An 18,303-nucleotide genomic window follows, 5' to 3' on the forward strand; every position below is an offset into this window, starting at 1 on the left:
TTCACCCATTCTGAATTTATCTTGGTGTAGGGTGTGAGATGTTGATCTAAACCTAATCTCTCCCATACTGTTTTCCAAATTTCCCAGCAGTTTTTGTCAAATAGTGGGTTGATGTCCCAAAAGTTGGGCTCTTTGGGTTTATCATACACTGTCTTGCTGATGTCATTTACCCCAAGTCTATTCCACTGATCCTCCCTTCTGTCTGTTAGCCAGTACCATATTGTTTTGATAACTGCTGCTTTATGTGTGGTGCATTTTTTTAAAAGACTAGAAGGGCCAGATTAGAGAGAATTTTAAATGGCAAATATAGGACTTCATATATGGGATCCTGAAGGTCACTTTTGGAGGATACGTTTTAATGGTAAGAAAGGTAAGGAGGTCTCTCCAGGAGTTCAGTCTCCCCACCTCCCTTTCCTCCTATGGAGAATCAGTGACTTCCTCTTGCCACCTCCATCCGCCCCCCCAAGAATGCCCTTTCTCTGCTGGGGCATCCACCCCTCACCTAACCAGGGCTGGCAATGGGGTACCTCTCTGGCACAAAACACAGAAGGGTGAATTTGAATAGAAAAAAGGGGCTCCTTTTCTCCTCAGGGTGCATGGTGAAGGGTGCAGAGGAGAGCGGCCATTTAAGTACGGTGGGCAAAGGGCCACAGCTTCCATTTCCCTGCATTCCCAGACAGGGACAAAATGGCCTCCATCCATCAAATTCAACATTTAGCACCAAACTATTGACTTTCATGTTCATATTGTGCCTGTATACACACACACACACACACACACACACACACACACACACACACACACACACAGAGGCACTCCTCCAATCCATCCAAAACCACCACCATGCTGCTCTACCAAATGATGTCCCAGATTTACCTGGAAGCTGGGGAGTATTAAAGGTGGGATGGGGAGGAAGTCAACTGGGGAGAATGGGAAAGATCTCTTGGAGAAGATTGGGCTTGAAATGAGGAAGCCAGGTAGACTGAGAGATGGAGGTGAGGGGGCATAATGTGCCAGGCAAAGAGGGCATCCAGTGTGGCTCAGTGGCAAGAGTGCATGGAGATAGGCAGGTCTAGGAAGGCGGTAGGAAGGGACCAGGTGCTTTCAGTGGCAAAGAGAGGCTTTTCTCTTTGGTCCTGGAGGAGCAGGGACCCTCTGAAGGGAGGACTGACTGAGGTAGAGAAAGGCTTGAGGCAGGCAAACCAGGCATTTTGAGTCAGAATGCTGGAACTGGGACCAGAAAGCCTGGAGCTCCAATTAGGACATAGACATTTACTGGCTGGATTTCCCCAAAAGGGTGACTTGATCGCTATCTACCTCAGTTTCCTCATCTGTAAAATGGTGATAATCATAGCACTTATTTTCTTGGGTGGTAGTGAGTTAAAGTGCTCACAAATGATAAAGGACAATGAAAAAAAGTTTTTATTGCTATGAAAAATACAAATGAAATAAATATATAAATAAATGCTAGCTCTGACTATTATTGAGTCTGCCGTGATAGTTCAAGCTCCAGGGGATAAACATAATGAAAAGAGGAAATGGAAGCTGGCTGAGTAGCTGGAGTAGAGGAGGATGTGTACCCGACTCTGCAGGGTGTAGTGACTCACACCATCTGAGTCACAAGGAGGAGAATATCATTCTTCAGATTTACCTGGAAGCTGGGGAGTATCAAAGGTGACAGAGATGAACAGACCACATTTTGGCAGGAGGAAGGGGCCATCTAACCCCATCAATCTCCCAATCTCCCCCCCCCCCCATGGGGAATCAGTACCTTCCTCTTGCTCCCTCCATCTTTCTCTCAAGCAGGGCCCTTCCCCTTCCAGGGACACTCTAGCCCAAGCAGAGGTGGCAGTGAAGCATCTGGCCTCTCAGGGGCACAAAGGAGTGAATGTAGGTAGAGGAAAAGGACTCCATCATTTCTCCTCTAGACAGATAGTAGAAGGAGGGAGAAGGTGGGGCAGACATCAAAGGGCCAGAGACAAAAGGACTCAGCCACCATTTCTGCCCTCTCCAGGAAGAGGACAAAAGAATCTCTTCTAGTGCTTATTAACACATCGCTCGGCACATAGTAGAACATGTCTGTTGGTTTTCATCATTAGTGCCCATGGCACATACAACCCACCTCCAAAACCAGGTCCATGCTGATTCCAAAGGGCAGGTTGGGAGCCAGGCAGGCTCTAGGGGGACCCTGGCCTACCAGATGGTATCAGCAAGAAAGGAGTCCCTTCATGTCCCTTCCATGCTGCTGGAAGAGGGAGTCCTCAGGATACTAGCTATGGTACTCTCAGGGGCCCTTCCAAATTCTTCCCCCACCTCCCACCAGTCCTGTGGTGCTCTAGTGCCTCTTCTCCCTTTGCTTCTTTCCAGAGGGACCCAAGTCACCAGATCTGCTCCATCCACTGATTTGACTTACTCCTTATTTGCCAAAGGCTTACCATGGGCTAAAGAACTTACTGTGTGTAGGACATTGTCCTAAGTGCTGGAGATGCAAAAATGCAATGTCTCTGTAGGGGAAGTTCAGGGAAAGCCTTCACCCAAAGGAGGTCAGCACCCAGTTTGCCCTCTGTTCTAGATTTGGAGAGTGGCCTGGGACCCAGAGGGGTTACAATCAGTCAAAAAGCAGTGATTATGTGCTTACTATGTGTCAGGCACTGACCCAGGTGCTGGGTTTTGTTTTGTTTTGTTTTGAAGTAAAAAGCAGGCCCACTGGCAAGGAACTGATATTCTAATGGGAGAGAAAACAGACAATCCCTGACTGATCCCTGGACAGGTCCTTCTGCCTCAGTTTTCATGCATGTAAAATGGGGATTATAAGAGTAGGGTTTTATTAGTAATGGATTATATGAGTAGCCCCTCTGAATATAAAAATGAAAAACTATAGGTAAGGTACTATTTAAACCTTGAGGTAACAGAAATGGTTTTATTTATATTTAAATGTATTAAATGTATATTTATATAATTATACAATTATGTATTTATTTGTACATGCAATAAATGTGTGAATGCTGTTTATTAGTAGTAGAATTATTAGAAGGCCATTGATATACTCCAAGCAAGAATTAGAAGAAGTGGAGGATGAAGGGGTGGGGGGTGGGGGATGATCCTTGGCCTTGGAGGGCACAAAGGCTCAAAAAACAGGATGTGAGTGGTAATGATGGAAATGGAAGGAAATGGGCTCCTTTTGTCTTTTCTGGTTGCATCTGAGAACACTGAATGGGGATGAGGCTGGAGATTTGCAGACCACCTGGTGGTAGAGGGAGGGGGCTTCCCCCAGCCTCTGAATTGGAATTGAGTGGCTTCTGCATGCAAAGTCCACCTTCTGGTGGTACCCAACTGGACCCTTCTCTTCAACCAAGCAGAGGGGACCCTACAAATTCCTTGCTTCCCCCCAGCTGGGTCTGAGGCTGCTAGGAAAATTGGTCAGCACCCTTCAGCACCTCCTGTCTTTCAGACAGCCCTCTCATGAAAACCCTCACTCAGGGGATCCATCCCTAGGATTTGTCAATCAGCACTTAACAAGCAGTTTTTTAAAAGTCACCTTTAATATCTCTCCTTCATTCCCTCCAGGAGATCCATCCCATTTAGCAAATATATATATTTTTCCAAGACTAAAAACAGGAGAGGAAAACTTCAGTGTAAATGATGAGTAATTGCAAACCTCTGAAAAAAGGAACAAAGCAAGTGCTCATGGACTCTCTCTCTCTCCCCTGGTAAAGGAAAAGCATAGGGTGCTAGAGAGGCTCTTCTGAGATCTCTTCTTCCCAGCCACACTCACATTTGATTGTTTTGTGGTGCTTCTTTTCCCTTTACTTGGTTGTCATCATTGTGTAAACTGTCTCCTGAACAAGACTTTAATAAAGGCTGCTCTATTCCAGGCTCTGTGCTAAATGCTGGGGGATGCAAAGAAACATTTGTTTAGGGGAGGTTCAGATGAAGGCCCTCACCTGGAGCAGGTAGCACCACATTTTCACATTCTAGGCTTGGAGAGTTGCTGGGGATCACACATAGTAAATCAAAAAGCAGGGATTAAATCTTTAGTCAGTGTCAGGCACTGACCTAGGTGCTGAGGATTTTTTTTTTTTTTTAAAGTAAAAAACAGGTCAGGACCTCAAGGAATTAACACACTCTAACGGAAGAGAACAGATAATCACTTCCTCACTGATGCAGGCAAGTCCTTTGAACATCTTTCTGCCTCAGTTCCCCTATCTGTAAAGTATAGATTGTAAGAGAAGCTATCTCCAAAGGCCTTTCTGAGGATGAAATAAAATAATATATGTAAAGTGCTCTGCAGACTTTGAAGTAACATAAATGGCTTTATTTCTAGAAAACAAATAGGTTCCTGCTATTACTAGTAGTCATATTATTGATATACTCCAGGCAAGAATTAATGAAAGGATAAGTGGGGGATGGGGGTGGGGAAGAGAAATAATTTAGGGCTTCTGAGGGCACAATGGCTCAAAAAACAGGATGTGGACCATAATGATGGAAATGGAAGGAAATGGGCTCCTTTTGTGTCTTCTGATTGCATTTGAGAACACTGATTGGGGCTGGGGCTGAGGCTGGGGCTGGAGATATGCAGACCACTTAGTGGTACAAAGGGAGGGAGGGCCATGGCCCATTCCTGTTTCCCTCAACCCTAGTATTGGTTCTGCATGGCTTCTGCATGCCAATTTCACCTTCCTGTGGTGCCCAACAGGACCCTTCCCTTGGCAGGGACACTCTTTACCCAAGCAGAAGGGATGCTGCAAATTCCTCATCATTAAAAAGCACCCCTGGGTACCTCCTGTCTTCCAGAGAGGGACCTGGGTTACCAGGTTCATCTCTACAATTTGGTAATCATTGTTCAACTTGGATTTTTTTAACCTTTAGAATGTTCTTATTTTATTTTATTTTTTTCAGTTTCTAATTCCTAAAGCCAAGCTCTTTGCTATAGATTATGCATGTGTAGTCATGCAAAACATATTTCCATATTAGCCATGTTGCAAATAGAACACAGACCCAAAAAACCCCAAACAAAAAAAAAATCAGAAAAATAAATAAGAGGCAGCTAGGTTGCATGATGGATAGAACTCCAGGCCTGGAGTTGGGAGGACCTGGGTTCAAATCTGGTCTCAGGTATGTCCTAGCTGTATGTCTCTGGGCAAGTCACTTAATCTAGATTGCCTAGTTCTTGCTGCTCTTCCCTTAGAATTGATACTAAGACTGAAGGTAAGGGTTTAAAAAAATAAAGTGGAAAAACTATGCTTCGATCTGCTTTCAGACTTTTATCAGTTCTTTCTCTGGACATAGATGGCATTTTTCATCATGGGTCCTTCAGAATTGTGGCAGATCATAATATTGCTGAGAATAGTCAAATCATTTCCAGTCGATCATCATCATACAATATTGCTGTCATTGTGGACAAGTCTTTTTGGTTCTGCTCACTTCACCTTGTATCAACATACATTTTTTCAAAAGAAGTTAGTTTTTTCTATCACCATAATTCCCTCCAGCATCTCACTCCCTCTCTTCTAAGGTGTCCACCTAAATAACAAAGATTATCTTTTTCTTTTTCTTTTTTTTTAGTTTTCTTTCTTTGTTTTATTCATTTAGAATATTTTTCCATGGTTACATGATTCCTGATTCCTTCTACACACACCCTGTTCTTTCCTCCCCCCTCTCACTGGGATTATCTCTTTCAAGATGAAAAATAAAAAAGAGAGAAATCAGTGTAATATAAATAAGCCGTGAAAATAGAAAAGAAGTACAACACTTGTGGACCTCCCCCTCTGCAAGAAGACAGGATTTTAGGGTTTTCTGATCTCTCTTCTTTCAAGCCATGAAAATGAATAACTTGATCATTTTGCCACATACACACTTGATTTTTTTTATGATTGCGAACATGGTTGTAATTATTCTGTAAATTGTTTTCTGCTAAATGCTGGACATCCAAAGAAACATCTGTGTAGAGGAGTTCAGGTTGGGGCTTAGAGAGATACCTGGCACCCAGAGAGCTTGTGCCTTGTCTTAGATCACCCATAATCAGTCAAAATACATTGTTTAGAGCTTCATAGGATATAGGTAGGTAATATAGAGAATAGAGAACCAGGCCTGGAGTTAGAAAGACCTGGGTTCCAATCTGGTCTCAGACACTTCCTAGCTGTGTGACCCTGGGCAAGTCACTTAACCTCCATTGACTAGCCTTTGCCACTCTTGTGCCTTGGAACCAATACACAGTATTGATTCTAAGATGGAAAGTGAGAGTTTAAAAAAACAACATAAAAAAAGAAGGCATGGAGGCCATGAAGGTTCATGAAGACTGAACAGTTAGGAAGGGTCCAGGTTGTGAAGAGCTTTCATACAAAAAGAGGCCTTTGTATTTGATTCTGGAGGAGGATGAGTTGAAGTAGGGAGAGACTTGGGGCACACAATGCAGTTATTTTGCCTCTGTGGGGTGGCAGAAGGGCTAGAGTAGCAAACTTGTGACCAAGGAAATGTGGGATTCATTCCAGACCTGGGCATTTATTGACTTGAGTGACCCTGGACAAGTCATTCAACTTCTGCCTGCCTCAGTGTTCATATATGTAAAATGGGGATTTTAAGAGTAGGTACCTCCAGGGGCTTTTGTGAGGATTAAATAAAATACTATTTGTAAAGAACTAAGTACATTATATGTAAATGTTTATATTTATAGAAATAAAAATGAGAATGCTATTAATTACTGTTATTATTATTAGGCTTCTGCAATAGTCCAAGTTAATCTTAGTGAGAAAAGGGGAGAAGAGATAATCCAGGGCTCCAGAGGGAGTAATGACTCAGAAAAGTGGATGTAGGCCATAAGGATGGTAAATGAAGGAAATGGAATCCTTTTTTTCTCTTTTGGTTGACCTTGAATCTTCAGAGTAGGGATTGGGCTGTACTTTTGCATGCCACTTAGCTGTGGAGGGAGCCACAGCCTGCCCCTGCTTCCCTCCATCACTTGGGTTGGAATTCATTGCTTTCTACATGCTACCTCTATCTTTCCAACAGGGCCCATCCCCTGCAAGGGACACCCCTCACCCATGAAAATTCAATTCTTTCCCTCCCCCTCTAGAGCAGAGGAAAGTGAAATCTAGGTCTACTAGGAAGATTTGTCAGCAGCCCAATCTCAGTGTCTTTATGTCCTCAAGACAGCACCTAAGGGGCCTGGTCACAAGATCAATACCTAGGATTTGGTGATTGTCTTCAGGAAACCTGCATTAAAAAAAAAAAATCGTTGGGGGAATTCTTTTGAATATTTTCATCACCATAATTCTCTACAGTGTCCCCTGCTCCACCCAGACAGCTTAGATTGCAAATATTGTCTAGTTCCAGATCCAAAAAAGAAGAGAAAAAGCCCTAACTATAGTGATCAATACGTTGGAAAAGTCTGAAAATAATTTGCCAAGTGCAACCCCTGTGGACCTCCCACCTCTGCAAAGGGGTAATTGCCTCATGTCTTCTTACATCTCTTCTCTCCAACCGGGCTTGTGCTCTCCCCCCTCTTTTCTTCTGTTCAAGCTTATTCACGACAATTTTGGAGCATTCACTTTGGGGGTTCCCCCCCCCAATGGTTGTTCTTTTTGTCTACGTGATTTTATCATTGTGTATATTTTTTTCTCTGCAAGGCTTTTCTAGAGGCTTAGTATGTGCCCAGGACTGTGCTTAGTGCTGGGGATACACATAAACAAATTCAGATGAGGATTTTCTCTCAAAACAGATCAAGAAGAAAACTGCAGGTTATAGACTTAGAGGGTTGCTTAGCAACCAGAGAGCTTGTGACTGGCCTTGAATTACAATCAGTCAATAAAAAAAAAAAAACAGCATTTGTTATATACTTGTTATTTGCCAGGCATTGTATTAAATTCTGAGGATTTATCAACAACAACAAAAAAGGTAAAAAATAGTCCCTGACCTCAAAGAACTGACATTTTCCTGGGACTGGACAGCCAGCCAGGGGTAATCTGGGGAGCCCAAGCTGTATTGGGTGGGGCAGCTAAAAAGGACTCTGTGTAGAAGGAAGGGTTTGAGCTGAATTGGAAGGAAACCAAAGGAAACCAAGGAAATGAAGGGGCTTCAGGGGAAGCATATGTCCAGAACACACCATGCATAGGGGGCAGCCAGCTTAGCTTATTACTAGAGTCCATGGAGATCATGAAGATATAAAAAGGTTGAAAAGGTAGCAAGGGAGGCAACTTTGTGATTCAGTGGATACAGAGCCAGGCCAGAAGGTCCTGGGTTCAAATATGATCTCAGCTACTTCCTAGCTGTGTGACCCTAGGCAAGTCACTTAACCCTAACTGTCTAGCCCTTACCACTCCTCTGCCTTGGAATTGGTAGTTAGTATTGATTCAAAGACAAAAGATAGGGTTTAAAAAAGAAAAAGAAAGAAGGAAAGAAAAGGTCCGGGTTCTGAAGAGCTGTCAGTGGCAAACAGGCCTTTTTCTTTGAATCTCCAGGTAACAGGGATCCTTGGGTAGAGATAGGGGTTGATGTGAGGAAAGACTTCAGGCCGACAAAACCATTATTTTCAGTCAGCTAAGTGGTACAAGGGTTACAGTGGTAGACCTGAGACTCGCAATCCACGAGCTCCAATTTGAACTCAGACACTGAGTGACCCGTGGCCAGTCATTTCCCTCAGTTTCCATTTCTGTAAAATGGAGATTACAAAGGCCAGGCCTTTGAGAGAATAAAATTAAATAATATTAGTAAAGTGCTTTTCAAAGCTTGAAGGCTATATAAACGCTTTTATGAAAACAAACTAAATATGGAATAGCACAGTAGATAGCGTGTTTGGAGTTGAGAGGACTCAGATTAAAAGCTGGACTACCTGTGTGACCTTGGGCAAGTCTCTTAACCTGGATTGCCTAGCCCTTACCATTCTTCTGTCTTGGAAGTGATATTAAGAAAAATAAAGATTTTTAAAAAGGCAGAAAAGAAACTAAATATATGAATGTTAGTTATGATTATTAGAAGTTTATTGCAGTAGTCCAAGCCAGAGTTGATGAGAGGCAAGATGGTATGAAGAGGTGGGCTAGATAGGGTCCAGGGCTCCTCAGGACCCCAGGGCTCTGGAAGGAAGATATAGCTCACAATAAAGGTAAAGGAAGTAGTTGGGGTCCCTTTGCTCTTCTGGTTAACCTGGGGACCACAGAGTGGGTATTGTGTATATAGCATCAGATAAGGGGCCACCCAATTCCTCCAGACTCCCAAGTGCCACCTCCATCTCTCTACCCAGGTTCCCTCCTCAACACAGAACACTGTAGCAAATGTTAGTGTGAGTGAGGAATCTGGCTTCTGAGGCACATCCACCACACAGAAGGATCAATATAAGGGGAGTAAAAAGGCCCCTTCTTTTCCCCTCCAAGTGGACAGGGAGGGGGACAAAATGCTGGAGGCATCATTTGCCCCCTTTCCAGGTCAGGGACAATAGGGAATCTGGTATACCATTTCCAACCTTAGTAAAGGGCCTGGCTCTAGGCACCTTCCAGGGGAGTCTCCAGCCCTAATGACAGGCACCAGCCCCAAAACCCCCTCCCCACACACAGGGGAGGGATGTCCCTGCAATCTGGGTCATGGTACCCAAGGGCCCCTTCAAGTTCTTCCTAGGAAGAGGGGCTTGAGGTCGGCCAGACCAAAAAGGCCACCCCAAAGCTGCCTGCCTTTTTTTTTTCATCCAAGAAGAAGGGCAGACAAGTGCTATTTATTTAGTAAATGCAAAGGGTCTTTCTGTGCTGCTCTTGGGCAGGAAAGTGCCAGGCACTACAGGCAGCATCACTGCTGGCCTACCAAGCCCCGATGTCCCTCTGTCCTTGCTGTGGGAGAAGGCCTCCCCATCTTTTTTTTTTTTTTTTTTAATATTTTTCCATGTTTCCATGATTCATTTTCTTCCCCCTCCCAGAGCTGACAAGCAATTCCACTGGGTTGTACAAATGTTGTCACTGGATACCTATTTCCATATTATTCGTTTTTGCTATAGAGTGATTTTTTTAAGGCCTAAACCCCAAACAAATCACAGCCCTATATAGACATGTGATAAGTGATGTTATATGTTTTTCTTTTGCATTTCTTTTCTTTCCCTCTGTAGTGTGGGGTAGTTTGTGCCCTCTCAGCTGAGGAAGCTGAGCCAGGGTTGAAGGGAAGGGAGCCTGCTGCCTGGCTTTTAGCTCTCCCAAATGGACAGGGCTCACCAGAGCTGTTCCTGGGATTGGGCAATTGGCCATCGAAATGCACTTGTCTGGGCATTCTGTGTAGACCAGCACTAAGGGCTGGAGTTTTTTTTTTTTTTTTTAATTTTAAACCCTTAACTTCTGTGTATTGACTTTATAGGTGGAAGATTGGTAAGGGTGGGCAATGGGGGTCAAGTGACTTGCCCAGGGTCACACAGCTGGGAAGTGTCTGAGGCCGGGTTTGAACCTAGGACCTCCCCTCTCTAGGCCTGGCTCTCAATCCACTGAGCTACCCAGCTGCCCCTAGGGCTGGAGTTTTAAAAATAAAAGGCTCAGACCCAAAGCCAGGCCATGACTCTTATGGGTGGGGCAGTTGAAAGGCCTCTGGCAGGCCCTTTGAAGGGTTACAGCTGAATCTCAAAGGAAGATGCAGGGGACTTGATGGAGGGTCCAGAATTATGTGTGCTTCTGCCAGGCCTAGGGGGACAGTCGATGCGGCTGGATTCTGGCCTCCACCATCCATCGCAGGCAGGGAGGTGGCAAGGCTCCAGGTTCTGAAGAGCTGTCAATGGCAACTGAGGCCTTTTTATTTATCCTGGAGGTAACAGGGAGCCTCTGGTGGAGAATGGTTTGAAGTGCAGAAAGACTTGAGGCAGGCAAAGCAGTCATTTCAAATGAGTGAGGTGGCATGCACAAAGCAGACCATGAGCTCCCATTCAGACATACGTATTTAATGTCTGTCCCCACCTAGTTTGTAAAATTGCGATTATAAGGGCACCTACCTGCATAGCCATTATGAGAATAAAATGAAATCCTATCGGTAAAGGCCTTTGCAAACCTAGAATGCTATGGCAATGCTATAATATAGAAAAAGTGAAGTTCTGAATGCTAGTTGTTATTTTTAGCAGTGTGTCGCAACACTCCCAGTCAGAGTTGATGAGTGGAAAAATGGAGGGCATATGGGCAAAGGAGATGGCTGACGGCTAGGGGCCCCTCAGGGAGTAATGATTAAGTAAGGAGCACATAGGCCATGAAGTGGGCTCCCTTTGCCTCGTTCTTCTCATCTCTTCAATGCAATATCAGTAACTTCTTCTGGCCCTCTCTATCTTCCCTCCAAACAGGGCTTGTGTCTGATCTCTGAGGCACATCAATCAATTGGGGTGAATTTGAGTGCAGAAAGACAGCTTCCTTTTCTTCTCAAAATGGATGGTGAAGGGGGGGGGTGCCCTGCCACAGATATCCCAGTGCCCAAGGAAAGGGGCCATGAGTATCATTTCTCCCCTTTTTAGGTCACCAACAAAATGGCCTCTGTAAGTCAATTAAACCATTCAATAAACACTTGCTGACATTGATTTCCACCATATTGCCCTCCACACACACACACACACACACACACAGACCACACACACACACACACACACACCATACACTCCACATCAGCAGTCCATCCAAAACCATCTTTGAGCTGACTCCTAAAAAGGCTACTTAGGAGCCAAGAAGCTCTTGAAATGGCAGGTTAGGAGCCAGGCAAACTCCAGAAAGAACCTGGAAAAAGCTTTAGATGGCAAAAAGAGGCCTTTATAGTTCATCCTAGAATTTTAATGGTGAGGGACTAGTGGAGAGTATTTTGAATTGGGGAAAGACCTGAGACTCATAAACCAGTTATTATATGAATCCACAAACCAGTAAAACCTGAGCTTCATTCTAGACTGATAATATTATTACTAATAATATCTAGATTATTTTCATTGGGCTATTGCAATAGTCTGAGCCAGCAATGGTGAACCTATGGTACAAGTGCCAAAGATGGCATGCAGAGCTCTCTCTTTGGGCACTCAACCACCCTCCCTTTCTACCCCTTGTCCCTAGAGTTCATTACTAGAAAGGCAGAGGGACTCAGATGGAGATGCTCCCCTCCCCTTCTCCACCATGTCTAATGACATTTTTCACGTCTCCAATCCCTCCACCCAGCAGCCCCATGGGAGCACACAAGGGGGTAAAGTGGGGGGCTCACAAGCAACAGAGCTGGAGGGGAGCAGAGTGTTCGGGCCACTCCCCTCCCCTTCTCTGCACTCCATGAGGACATTCCTCATTTCACCTACCTGTCCTCCATCCTCCAAGCAGCCCAGTAGGAGAGCTTCCTCCCTCTCCTGTGTGAGGTAAGGTGGGGGGGGCACCTAGCACTTGGTGGTGGGGAGGGGCACAGCACTTCATCTCTAAAAGGTTCACCATCACTGGTCCAAACTTATATTGGAGAAATGATTGAGGGCCCTTAGGGCACAATGACTCAGCAAAATAGAGGCCATAAGAATGGTAAAGGAAGGAGGCTGACTCTTTTTGTCTCTTCTGGTGGATGGACCACTACAGAGTAGGGAATTTGGGCAGGAGGTTTGCATGCCACTTAACTGGACTGGGAGGAGGCCAGGGCCCACCCCTGCTTCTTCCCTCCATCACTTGAATTGGAATTGAAAGGTTTCTACATACCACCTCTCCCTTTCTATTGTGCCCAGGTGGGCCCATCCCCTGCCATGGACACCCCTCACCCAAGCAAAGGTACCTCTCTCAGTTATTCCCATCTTCCTCTATAGTTGGAGGAAAAAGGAATCTGATCTATCAGGAAGGTTTGTCAGCAAGCAAATCTCAGTACCTTGTGTACTCAAGATAGCACCCAAGGGACTTGGATTACTAGTCTAATCCCTAGGATTTTGCAATTGTCCTCGGTCAAAATATATTTTATAAAAACAAGTTTTTTCGGATGTGTTTTGAATTTTTCATCATCATTTTCCCAATTATCTTGTCCTTTCTCCTTCCCAAAAGAGCATCCCATCTAGTAAATATTACCTATTTCAAGATTTAAAAAAAAAAAAAGGAAAGGAAAAAAACAACCAAAGCGATCAACATTGAAAAATTCTGAACATTTCTGGACCTTCTAAACCCTGCAAAGAGATGAAGCCCTCCAGTCTTCTCATATCACTTCATTTTTTTTTTTTTTAAAGCCTTACTTTCTGTGGACAGAAAGTCATCCAAGGCTAGGCAAACTAGGTTAAAGGACTTGCCTAAGGTCACACTGCTAGGAAGAGTCTGAAGCCAAAATGGAACCCAGGTCCTCCCAACTCCAGTCTCAGAGCTCTTTATTCACTATGTAACCTTTTCAGTCATTCCTTATAATTTTGCAGAATTCACTTTGTTTTACATATTTGATTATTCTTCTGTTTAAATGATCGTGATCACTGGGAATATCTTTTTCTCAACAAACATTTCCTAAAGGCTTAGTATGTTCCAGACAGTGTACTAAGTGCTGGAGATACAAATAAACAGATGCAGGTGAAGGTTTTCTCTCAAAGCACATCTGAGTCTGCAGGCTTAGAGGGTTGCCTAGCAACCAGAGAGCTTGCAGCTAGCCAGCTCTGAATCAAACATAATCAGTGAAAAAGCATTTGAAAAAAATTCCATTTTCTTTTTCTCCAATTACATGGAAAACCATTTTTAACATTCATCTTTTTCCTAAATTTTGAATTCTAAATTCTCTTCTTCCTCCCATCCCTCCCCTCTTTGTGAAAAGGTAAGCAATTCAAAAAGCATTTGTTAAGTGGCACAATATCCCTAGCACTCAGGTATAGTCTTAAGGATTTTTTAAAATGGTGGAAAAAGCCAAAACAAAACAAGACTCTGACTTCAGGAAACTGACATTCTTTTTTTTTTTTTTTATTCAATTTAAATTTCATTTTTCCCCCCCAATTACATGTAAAAATAGTTTCCAACATTTTTTGAAGAATATTGAGTCATCCTCCCTCCCTCTGCCCCAACCTCCCCACCCACCTGGAGCTGCTAAGCAATCTCCTACAGATTTGACATGTTCAATCCCAGGGTCGGTCCAATGGCCCAGAGTGCCAGTGATTTGGGCAGCCAAGGCTCTCCTTGGTAAGGAAACTAGTATATCCTCTTGAAGAAGGGAGGGTTTGAGCTGAGGCTTGAAGAAAACCGAGGAAATGAAGAGATTGTGGGGAGAGCATGAAGAACCCAGAATGTGCCATACCTAGGAGATAGCTAGTGCAATCATTTCTCCAGTGGGTAGCCATCATGGAGCTTGAAAAGGTGGCAAAGGTCCAGTTTCTGAGGAAATGTCAATGGCAACAGAGGCCTTTTTTTTTTTTTTTAAACATTCACCTTCCTTCTTAGAATCAATGTTGTATATTTGTTCTAAAGCAGAAGAGGGGTAAGGGCTAGGCATGGGTGTGGGTGTGGTGTGGTTTAAATGACTTGCCCAGGGTCACACAGCTAAGAAGTATCTGAGGTCAGATTCGAATCCAGGACCTCCCATCTCTAGGCCTGGCTCTCTGTCCACTGAGCTACCCAGCTGCCCCCCAACAGAGGCCTTTTTTTTGAACCTGGTGGTAATAGGGAGCTTCTGGTAGAGAACAAGCAAAGGAGAGAACTGAGGCAGGCAGTTATTTTGAGGGAGTTAGATGGTACAAGGGACAGAGCAATGGGCCTGAGATGAGGACACATGAGCTCCAATTCAGTCTCATGTATTTAGTGAGTGACCTTTGGCAAATCATTTAATACCCAATTGCTCAGATTTCTATTTGTGTAGAAGGGGGGTTATAAAGACATCTACCTGCAAGGCCCTTCTGAGAAGGAAAAGAAATCATATGGGTAAAGTGCTTGGGCAACCTTAAAGTGCCATCTAAATCCTTTTATGTATGTAAACTAAGTTTATGAATGCTAGTTATTCTTTTTAGCAGGGCGCGGCCAGAGCCCAAGTGAGTGGAGAGATGGAGGAGATAAAGGAGGGAGTGAGGAGCCCCTCCAGGGGCAATGATTAAGCAGGGAGCATTCAGGCCTTCTGGAGGGTCTAGGAATGAGATAGGCTGCTTTGTCTTTTCTGACAAAGTAGTGAAGAGTGAGGGTTGGGCAGGGCAGGGTGCTGGGGAGGTGGGGAGACCTTGGAGGGAGAGAGCCTTGGGCTGTGCTGCTTCTCCTCCCTTGAATGATGCCCATGTCATCTCCTTGCCCCCCTCCATCTTCTCTCCCAACAGGGCCCTTCCTGAGCCTGGCAGCCACCTTCTGGAGGCGAGGGCGCCCTGCTGTAGCTGACCTCTGAGGCAGGTGGGCATGTCAGGAGGAAGGTGAGTAGAGAAAAAGGGCTTTCCTTTCTCCTCAGGGTGCATGTTTAAGGGCTAGGGCAGGAAGGGGCCTCTGAGGGAAGGGGCCGCAGGCACCTGGCAGGTCAAGGACAATGTGGCTTGTGTCCACCAGCCCCAGCACTTGGTAAATGCTTAGTAAAGTGGTGGATGCTCAGGACTTCCACTGTCATTCCCAACACAAACACAATCCAGGTCTGCAGCCCAGACACTGGCCTAGAATGTAACCCTCATAAAGGAGTCCCTTCCCTGGCAATCCCTGTGATACCTCAGGGAGCCCTCGAGGTTCTTCTCTGACCAGGGGGAAGAGGTGACTGAGCTGAAGTCAAGAAGCTGGCTCAGGAGACTCATACCTGAAAAACTCGCTAACCTTTGGCTCTCCCTAAATGGGATCCATTCCGTAGATTTTCATCAATCAGTCACAAAGCTTGTATTGAATTCTATTGGCCTGGCTCTGTGCTAAATGCTAGAGGTGCATCTGGCTAGGGGAAATCCAGGCCTTCTCTCCATAAAGATCTGTGCTTTGTTTCTGGTTCTAGTCTTAGAGAGTTCAGAGAGGTAAAAACCTGAAGTCCAAACACATTTCCTGACCCCAAGGAACTTTAGATCTTATGGAAGAGGCTGAGGATCTGGGCCCAGAGGAGGGAGGGAGAAAAGCCTCCTGCAGATTGTTGGGCTTTAGCTAGTTGCTAGAGACCAGAGAAAAAGAGGTGGCTTGAAGGAAGGGGAGCCAACCTGTCCTGGACCCAGGAAGTCCAGTTTGGTTCAATCCCCAAATGAGATGTAGTTTGGGTATGATCAGGCTGGCCACCTAGGAAGCCATTTTGGGTAAGAAGAGGTAACTCCCAAACAGGAAGAGGCACATTTTAAGCAGATACAAAAGACTGCTTAAACTGTTACAAAGGCCTTTAAGGAGGGCCATTTACATTGGACTGCAGTAGACTGGACCTTCTTTATTAGGCAGTTGAGTAATTAGCATTTGTTATGCTCAGACTGCATGCCTCCCTAGATTGGACAAAGAGGTGGGTGAGGTCCTGGCCCACCTTTGCATTCCTAGGAGTTTTCTTTTTGTGAGCACTGTCTAGTGATTTGGGGAAGGGAAGTCCTGGAGACAGTCAATCCATTCTGTGTCTCCCTGAAAAGGAAATGCTAATGACATCAAATACCGGGTAAAATGGTGTCTGGCTAAGTTCTCCCCCAAATCCACTTTCTTCTAGAAGGTGTCTGCAGGCTAGAAGAGAAGGGTGCAGGAATGAGGAGTTTGAAATGGCAATCAGAGGCCTTTCCTGTGTGTTCTTCCTGACTGAGTGACCCTGGGCAAGTCTTTCATCCTGTCTCCTTCCATTTCTGCCTTTGTCCAAAGAACAATAAAAGAGGGACCCTCCCCCCTTTCTGGGTCCATGTAATCCTATGTGTAGAGTGCTGAGCACTTTATACAAATGCTTTTATTTATGTAAGCATAGGACTATTCTTTATCATTATTATTAGACTATATTTGAAGGTTGTACCAATATTCTAGGCAACTAGATGTCTCAGTGGGTTGAGCGCTTGGCCTGGAGTCAGAACAATTGAGCTGAGATCTAGCATCAGACTCTTACTGGCTCTGTGACCCTGGGGAGGTCACTTGACTTCTGTTTGCCTGAGTCCATTGGAGAACAAAAGGCAAAGCACTCCAATATGTTTGCCAAGAAAAGCCTATGGCCAGTATGGTCCACAGTCACATAGGGTTGGAGGGAGAATTTTCTCAGGTGAAGAAAGGAGAGGGACTGCCTTTTGTCTCTAGGTCTGAGGCAGAGACTGAGGGGGGAGATTGGGCAGAGGGCTGCAGAGCAGACCATGTCATGCTAGAGGAGAGGAAAGGGAGGGTCTGTCCTATTCCCTTGGATGGGGAATCAGCAACTCCCCTATGCCTCCAGCTTCTCTCACAAATTCTCTTCCCTCTCCTGGGATACCCTTCACTGAGAAAGAGTTGAGGGGAGCATCTGGCCTCTGCGGCACAACCCGGAGGACACAGAAGAGCCAATGAGGGTGGTGGGGTAGAGGGCAGACGGGCATCCCAGTGTCTCAAGCACCATTTCTTCCTTTCCCGGCCTGGGACAAAACGGCCTGCATAAACCCCTTCTGCCGTTTAATAGAAGTTAAGGGACTTAATTGGTTGAGTTCAGCTTCAGTGCCAGCACACACAACCCACATCACCAGCCCATCCAAGCTGCTTCCTGAAGAGGCTCATTGGGAGGCAGGCAGGCTCTGGGGGAAGGCCGGCTGAATCGGCTAGAAACAACCCCTTCATGCCCCTTCCAGCCTGGGGAGCTACGGAGTCCATAGCAAAGGGGATCCAGAGAGGTAGTGATTTTCCCTGGACCACGTAGTCAGTTGCTCAGTCCAAAAAGCATCGATTAAGTACTTACTGTGTACTGGGTGCTTTACACATATTATCTGGTTTGAGCCTTAAGGCTGTCTGGGAGTCATCATCTAGCAAGGTGGCACTCCCAGGCACCCAAAGCATCCAGAGTTCAAACCTGGGACTCTGCATAGGTGTGTATGGCAGCTCCGTGTAGAGGCCTAGTCAGCCTTGAGACCCTTTTCCTTAATTAAAAAGAGTGGTTCTTCTGACTATTTAATAGTTCTGTGTTTTTTCCCAGTCAACAAGGCAAACCGGGGCTAGAGTTGTAGTCAATATCCCCATTTTGCAATTGAAGAAAGCGAGACCAATAGGTTAAATGGCTTGCCCAGGCTCACATACCTGGTACCTGTCTGAAGTTGCATTTGAATTTAGATCTTCCTGACATCAGACCTAGTCCTCTCATCTACCGAACCTCCTATGGTGCCAGGACAGTGTATGAAGGCTGAAAATGGAGGTAGCCTCGACTTCGGAAGAGCTTTGGTTTGCCTTTATATTTAATCCTGGAATTAAGGTAAGGGAGGTAGAGGAGAATAGGCCGAAGAGAGGAGAATCTTGAGGTTTACAAACCAGGATTGGAGAGCCTGGGACC

The sequence above is a fragment of the Gracilinanus agilis genome, chromosome X, assembly GCF_016433145.1.
Source record: "Gracilinanus agilis isolate LMUSP501 chromosome X, AgileGrace, whole genome shotgun sequence".
Taxonomy (NCBI): domain Eukaryota; kingdom Metazoa; phylum Chordata; class Mammalia; order Didelphimorphia; family Didelphidae; genus Gracilinanus; species Gracilinanus agilis.